Raw genomic sequence first — 8,832 nt, 5'->3', positions numbered from 1 at the left:
GCTTTTCTGAGGCCCAGTTGGGTATTTCAGTTGCAAAGCCCAGTTGGGCTTTGTTCTTTTTCAGCTGCTTGGAATCAGCCCAGTTGGGCTTTGGATCATAGCAACAGCAGGACCAGCAGGGGGTAGCAGCAGCTTGCCTTTGCACAGCAGCAACAGCTGAGGCACAGCAGCAGGATCAGGAGCAGCAGCAGGAGAAGCAGCTCAGCTCTATTTGGGCTTCACAGCAGCACATCAGCACCAGAGGTTTGTTCTCAGCCTCACAGCAAGGTCACAGCAACAACAGCAGGGGCAACAGCTTCAGCAACATGAGCAATTCAGCAGCAACAGGCTGCAACAGCAGCACCACAAGCACCTGGCAACTCAGAGAAGAGGTTCAGTTCCCAGAATGATGCAGTTGAAGCAAAGGAGAAGAGATTATGCAAATGATGCAGATGCACTAGAGGTGGTACTAAGTTACAGCTACAGATGCAATATGCAAGATGAGTACACTAAGATGCTTATCAGAACTACACAGCAGGTATGAGCATGCAAAGAACAGCAAGAAAAACTTCAAAAACACGGCAGCCAAGTCCCCGGCAGCGGCGCCAAAAACTTGGTGTGGTTGGAAAACACACAAAAACTCTTGCAAGTATACAAGGCCAAGTTTTAGTATAGAAAGTAAGCAAGGGATCATTCCACAGGGACTTGGGGTGTATTGAAGTTTCCTAGACTAAAGTTATCTAAACAAGTAACTAAGTGGCAGTGAGATAGTGACAGTTACAATGGCAATGAGCCAAAGGCAGTGAAGTAAAGAATGAAGGTACTAGGGTCTTTGAATCTACTTCTTGATCCTAAACTAAGGCAGATCCTAATCAATCATGTTCTTGTTTCATCTCAGGGAAGATTGTAACGGATGATTTATCAACTAATTTTACTAGCATACCCCTAGCATCAGCTGTCTTTCTACAGCACAGCTGATCACAGGTTTACTTGCACAACCACTTAATCTATCAACTCTAAGGCATTTGGGCTCAATCCTTCTAATGTACTGAATTTTTAACCATTATCACTTACTTACCCCTAGCATCAGCTGTCTTTCTACAGCACAGCTGATCACAGGCTTGCTTGCTCAAATGGCTACTAGCAGTCCTAACTCATTTGTAGCACTACAAGAACAATGACAAATTACTAACTATCTTAACATAAAATCAAGAGTTTCATCTAAACCCTAGCACATGAAATTAAAACATGATAAACATAATTAACATTTAAAATTGAATTTAACTGACTTCAAAACATGAACTGAAAAGAACTTGGAAGCACTGGCTATTCCAGGCCCCTTGGGTGAAGCTCTGGCTAATCCAGGCATGTCTTTAACACAACCCAACAATACATATTTATACCCACAGACCCAATTTCCCAAAACTACAAAATTAGGGTTCTTCCCCAAAAATCAGTTGAATTAGGGTTACCTAATTTTTTGAAATTGATCCTTGAAATCGTCGACCCATGCTTTGTAATTGCTCCCTGACCTCTTCTCATGCGCCAATTGCAACTCTAGGTTACCTAATTCATCAGTTTTTCACGCCTAGGGATTCAGGCAAAGAAGCGTGAAAAAGTGAGAAAATAGGGAACTAGAGGGCTAGGGGGGAGATGGGTTTTGGTTGTTGGTCGATAGGGTGATGATGGTGGCGGAACTAGGGTGGCTGTGGCAGGGAGAAGGTGGTGGCGACAGTTGCAGGGAGAGGTGGTTTTGCAGCAGGGTAAGGTGGAGAAGAAAGAGGTCGACTGAGTTTGGGGTAGGGGGCGTTTGGTAGAGGTGTAGGGTGTTTGGTACTGTAGTGTTGAGCGGTTTCAGCGAGGGATGACGTTTCACGATCTGGTCTGTGGGATGTGACGATGGTAGGTGGATCCAACGGTGAGATGGGAGGCTGTGGGTAGCGACCGTCGGATGGAGGAATGCAACGAAAAGGACGGCCCAAGATGGAGATGGGCGTTGCGATGTAAAGCGGGAGCTTCGGAGTTTGATGTGCGATGATGGAGCGACCGTAGGATGCTGAAATGCTTCGATCTGACGGCTGAAATCCGAGACGGGCTTGGATAGTGGAAATGGGTTTGAGAAAGGGCTTTGGGCCTTGGGTATGCCAATCCCATATCTTCTTTAAGGACAATTCTTCTTCTTCAAGCCCATTCCTAGCCTCTTGGTCTTATGCACAACGTTCTTCGCGGCTTCCTTGCGTAACTCCTCCCGGCTTTTCACTACTTTTCTGCTCTATTCCGCTCCGCAATTCATCCATACTTTATTTATTACCTAAAAATGCAAAATTAAGTAAGAAAAATATTTATTCTTGAAAACAATGAAAATACAGAATATGGGATAAAATGTAGAATTAATGCACAAAAGATGAGTTAAATGCCAAGAAAAATATATAGAAATATGCACTTTTTAGCACTCATCACTAGCCTCACTCTTAATCTTCTCAACCAAATCTCTAATACGAGATTTTTGCCGAGCTCTTTCGTTTCGAAGCCATACCAGCTCGGGGATGCCACCCACTGGACATAGGGTGGGGAGACTCAGACAGAACAACTAAGAGATAAAAGAATGACGACATACGGCGAGGGAAAAGAACCAAACCTGTGAAAGTGGAAACTTGGCTACGAGTTTGCTCTAACTCAGCGCGCACTGCAATAAGTTCTGAACGAAGATCAGCCTCTGCTTCACCCAGTTTTTCTTTCTCCTTAAGGCTTTTCTTCAGCTCTTCTATTTCCACCTCCGCCGCAGATAATTCCTTTTCCCGATGACGAAGCTTAGCCTCGAGCTTCAGAGATTTTGCTTTAAAGAACTGATATAGCACGTGGTTGCAATGCTCGCTCCTCATCATCTACACATCAAAATGACAAAACATTATTCAACCGAAGCGTCCTATTCTCACGAACAAGCATGTACGAAAATTTACCTCCAGCACACGCTGTTGCGGGAAGCCATATTGATACCTGTCGGCAATAGCCATCATATCGGCAACAGAAGTAGGAGGCTCCGGCACGAGGGTAGCTTCGGGAACGGTCAACCTTTTTCCCCAGGCTTCAGACACCTGCGCCTCCGAAGACATCTCCATCATGCGACGGGTATACGCGGTTGATTCCTTTTCCCCAACAACCACAGGAGCAGGATGAGAGACAAACAGAAGATTCTTCTCCTTAAACCAACTCATGATGGCATCCTCACCCTCAGACATCGGCGACTGGGGAAGACTATCGGCGGGCGCGTCAACAACAGATTTTCCTTTGACCGACTCGACCCCCTCAGCATGAACGTTGGCATGTTCTCCCGCGCCTACATGCACAGCAGGCTCCTCCGCACCAACACCTTCTACAGCAGCATCACCATTACCATCACCACCAAGAACATCCCAATCGTCATTAGGGGAAAGTAAAGAGAAGTCCTCGGGAAAATCGAGGGCTTCGTCAAAGAACTCCCCCGTGGAATACATCCGATCGAAAGAAAATTCTTGAGAAGTGGGGAGGGTATCCATGACATCACCAGCAGGGACGGAAACATCCTCGATGACAACATCATCCGCCACTACACCCTTGTTCCTTCCTTCATCACCGACGCGACCAGCGAAGACCTCTTCTTCGGCATTGATAGGGGAGGTACCAGTACGTTCCTCCCCATCTGTAATCTCGTCCTCAGCAAACTCTTCGTTCACAGGACTAGTAACTTCTTCTTGGGCCTCAACCTCGCCCACCACCATAGTAGAAGACTGCTTCGGCCTAATCTTTTTCTTCTTCAATACCTAAAACCGACACCACAAAGGAATTATTCTTCCCGTCCGATGGAAGTTATAAAAACGAAACACAACTAGAATCTGCGTACCTGAGCAGCTGAGATATTCTTCGATGGGAGTATAGCACCGGAACCATCCTCCTCGTATCCCTCTACGACATCCAGGGCATAAGGAAAATTCATGCCCGCAAAGTTCAGACGCCAGGGGCAGAAATCTCCATAGCGAGCGGGAGGAGATTCGCGCGGCTTACTATTCTCGGTTGGCCGCCATCCGCGGGAACCGGGAATCCAACCGTAAGCCCACGGACCTACTATCTCAATGACAGTGGCGTGCCACTCGTAGTCATGATCGCGCTTGATCCTTTCTCGCGCGGGGAAGAGTTTCCGACGATTGGACGCCTCCGTGCCAGGAACATACTTCAGCTTGGCATCGCTGACCTCATTTAACAGACGAATCTCGCCTCGAGGAGCAGGAAGATTCCGAAGGCTGACACTCCACGGCTTGCGATTCCTGCTATTGACGTAATCACCGAAGGAGTTATTGAAATTTTCAGGAGTGTACCATTCCTTCTCCAAGGGATTGGGGACGTAGCAGGTCATCGACGTTTCCCCCTTACTCCGCAGATAGCATTCCTTCAGGGCGCGGAGATAATTCCCCGATAATTGGGATACAGAACGGCTATGAGTATTTGTGGAAGAACCCTCACGACTAGCGAGCACGTCGTAGTAGAAGGAATCACCCGATTTGTACAACGGCAGCATCAGACTAGCCTCGAAGGCCCCAACCGTCGTTAACAAGTGAAATTCATCGAATTTGTACTTAGAGATCAGCTCATACGTAATATCATCCTCGGGGGCATAAAAACGAACCCCGAAGGCTTGGAGCTCATGCTTCTCCTTGAATATTTCAAGATCGATATGCTTGAAGGTTACTTTTCTCCTGCTAACAGAAACACTGCGTATCAAGGGAGCATCCTCTTCCTCCTCGGCGGGGCCGGATGAACTAACAAACGCTTCAGACGCTTTTCTCTTCACGGGGGGATTCTTTGAAGATCCAGCCGCAGGAGCTACGCCCTTTGTATTCTTCCCTTTAAAAGTTGGAGAAGACCGTAGATGATGCTCGGGCACTAACGAACGTAAAGGAGGAACGTCAAAAGCAACAGCGCGGGGAGGAGCCTGCGTACTCCGAGTCTCTTCACGAGGACGCACCATTGAGTGATTAAAGACTCTCCGTGAGCCAGACGGAATTATCGGAGGAATCTCTTCCCGAGAAGACGAGGCTCTCGCTCCGGAAGAAACTCGACTCCGACGAACATCATCTTGAGACTCTCGACGCTGAGGAGATCTCGACAACCTAGAATCAGGAGTCTCATAAGTAGGCCGCGGACGGTCAGACATGGCTGCGGAAAGAATAAAATCAAGAACAGGTTACACACAATAACCAAAAATCAAAAAACACATTCATAGCAATACAACCACGATAACATAGCAACCCTAAAATTAGGATACAATCTCAATACTCCACCCTCGAAGTAATGGCTGCCTTAATTTAAGATGAAGAACAGGGGCAAACTAGTATGCAAGCATCAGAAAAAGTTCTTCATCACAAACAAGGAACAACAATAGCAGAAAATTCACAAATCAACACGGCATAAAACAGTGAAATCAAGAAAAGAAAAACTCACCGGCAAAAACAGCAAGTAGAAGAAACGAACAGGGGAAGATCCCAGGTGCAATAAAGACTGACAGAATTTAAGATCACAGGTGCAATGAAGACTGACAAAGAATTTAAGGTCAGAGGTTTAATGAAGGCAGGCAGGAAACTTAAAGGAAAAATGAACTGAGAGAGTGTTTAGGAAGAATGAAATTAAATTTCCTTTCTATCCTTAAAATACCCGAAAGAAAAGAGGAAATTAAGGGAGAAATAGGAAAACGTGCCCGTTACATAAGCAGTTAATGCACGAATAAAAGACGTGCCCAAGTATCTAGGAGAAGTTATTAGGAGTGAGAAGAATGTGCGACGATAGTTTTTCTTCAAGGCACCCATTAGTCAGTTAAGCCTGAAGAAAAGGGGCAAATTGTGTACACATATATCTCACTATCGGACACGTGTATACAGAAAGGTACGTGGAAAGCATGCAAGCCAAGACATCAAAACACGATGCGTCGCGAAGCACCAAATAAACCCCTAGGAGTTGCTTTATCTCATCCCCAGAAGAGGAGCTAAGATCAACGGTGGAGAGAAAGTCAGCTGACACGGACTGACAGGGGCCGAAGACACTTGTCTGACACGAGCAGACCCCTCAACCACCCGCATTAAACACTCTGAGCAGTGCACGTGTCGACCGACCTATGGAACGAGCGAAGATGCCTCCGCGGGATCGAGGGGGAAACGCAGACCTCTGCGTGATGGACACAAGACACTAGAAGATAAGGTTCCAACGGTCTTCAGAGATGGGTCCCACGTTCCTACCTTATAAATACCCAATCTCCACAAAGGGGGAGGGGGATCGAAAAAAGATCAGGAGAGAGAGAGAGAGAATAGCAAAGGTAAGGAATCCCATAGTGGAGAGAAATATGTAAACCCCAAGTCATTCAACTATTCGTGTAACCGTGAATAATATAGTAGAACAACAAACCCCGTGGATGTAGGCCTTAGTGCTGAACCACGTAAACCTTGGTCTTATTTACATTTCAGCACTTTACATTCATTTAGTTCCGCATGCATTTGCTTATATATGTTGCTTTCCTTTTATATTTGTACCCCATGCATAATCGCTACGCACGGGGAAGTTGGAGGAGGCCATGATAAACCCGTGGGTTTTGAGCCAATGAACCCACATCAGGGTATCATCATCGTAATCTCTTTAGACTTTAACAATTGATTGCGGGCATTCGGACCCCGCGTAGTTCGTGTGTCCACAGTGATAATAGACAATTACTCAATTAGACGGGAAGAATGTTTTGCAGTTAATAAATACAAACTTTTATCACTTCACTTGACAGATATAGGAAACATGGCTGGCGATGTCGTTGTGATGGTAGTACCTGAAGATGTTTGCCAATCTATCAACATGAATTTCCCATGCAAGTGGGACCTTGCATGATTGTGTTTGCAGTTGTGTGAGACCTTGATTTAAAAACACTCACCCGGTTGATCATATCCAGAAACAGTCAAATTTGTGATACGTAAATTAGTTATTTAAAAAGTCAGCCTTTTAGAAAACACTCACCTGTAACGGAGTCACAACAGGAAGACGTAATGCTTCCAGGGCTTTTTTTGCATTTTCTGAGGAAGCTCTGCTATTACCATACGGAAACAGGAGTTTCAAAACAAAGTGAAAAATGTTTCCATCAATTTTCTTAGAGATTTTGGGCATCCAGTACAATGCAATATCCAGTGAAAAATGTTTCATCAAGGGTTCAACCAAGTACAATGACTCTTCGGCAGAGACTTTATAGCTACCTTGCTCACTAACCGCTCTATGGTACACATGGAATAGACCATCTAGAGATCCACAAAGCTTTTGAATCCACAACTTTGAGGTGATCCCTCAATAAAAAATAAACTGATTTATGCATCTTTGCCATATCATACAACTGCAAACACAGAACAGCTTTAGAGATCCTAGCTCAAGTAGAAAATTTTTTTTTGATGCAAAACAGAAAAGAGCTAAGAAGTTTAGCAAGGCAATGAAACAGAAAAGGTTGAAGTAAGAGCATTAGATACATTTGTCGTCTTATTGGTTCATAATGTTCTTATTCTCTGCCAGGAGTGTTATGGGACACACACCAACCAAACCACCGAATAGCTGAAATCTCCAACAATAGTATGCGTTTACTAGATTTCGAAAAGAGAAGAACATTTACCATCACATATATATGTGCCTAAAGGCCAAACCTGCAGCTGCTGCAGAATATTCAGAGGCACCTCATGCCACTCATGGGGATCTCTCTCACTGAAGGCAAATCCGGGAGCCCATTTGGTGAAGCATCAAGCCATTTTGCATATGCTCCAATTGTCAAGCACACTGATAAGGGTGCCAAACGGAAAACAAGTCAACTACAAGACAACAGGTGTCAGGAAAAATAAAAACTAATTTTGTCCATTTAAACTTGCACATAGTTTATTAATCACCTGTCTGGACTCTGAAGCAATTGAGGTTGAAGAGGGAGTTTTCTAAGAAACGCCATTACCTGTCAGAACACATTTTTGACTACACAACATTCTATCGTGAACAACCTCGTCTTTCAAGTATGAAAATGAACAAAGAGTCAAAGACCGTGTAAATATAAATGATACAGAGAAAGTTGAAGCGCATAGTTTCCGTACCACATTGCTCAACCTCCTATGATTTATCGCGTGATGATTGAGAACAAATATTCTGTCCACTTGTTAATTTTGTTAATATTTCTTTTTCATTTTCTTTATCTTTATTGAGGTCAGGTTCTTATCCTTCTCAATCTCTGTTTTCCTTTCTTTGATCAATAAATTGCCTCTCTGTAGGTTTCCTTTGATTAATAGATGCCATGCTCTTTAATGTAGTGTATGGAGATGACAACATAACAATCACATAAACCTATCCAAGATGACATGAAGCTTAGTGAATTTTATGATATCACTTAACCCGGGGAATTACTTCAGCTTCAACAACTCAAACATAGAGAAGCTTCTGAAGGGCCCCAATCCCAAGTTTCATCACTTCTACATCTGTGAGTGGCCTGATAAAACCAAAGTGAAAGGTTATTCAAACAGTAGGAGATTGAAAGTCTTTATAGAATCAATTTAAGGACAGCATAACTTATGGATGAGTTCATTACGGAAATAGACTCGTCGCCTCAACAAGCTTCATGTAAGGAAAGTGTCAGGCTTGGTGATGTAGTTATAAGCAGATAACAAATTATTAAAGTTTCATTCTAGGAAAATTCTAACATCAAACTTGTTGTTCTTCTGGTTTATAGAACATGAAGATCCCATTACTACTAAGTAAAACAGATAGATGAATGGCAAACAACATTCATAATGTGACTATGACCAATTATTACCATATCTAGTTTCCTTA

This window comes from Papaver somniferum, unplaced genomic scaffold, assembly GCF_003573695.1.
Source record: "Papaver somniferum cultivar HN1 unplaced genomic scaffold, ASM357369v1 unplaced-scaffold_125, whole genome shotgun sequence".
In the NCBI taxonomy this organism is placed as follows: Eukaryota; Viridiplantae; Streptophyta; class Magnoliopsida; order Ranunculales; family Papaveraceae; genus Papaver; species Papaver somniferum.
Note: the sequence above shows the minus strand (reverse complement) of the source record.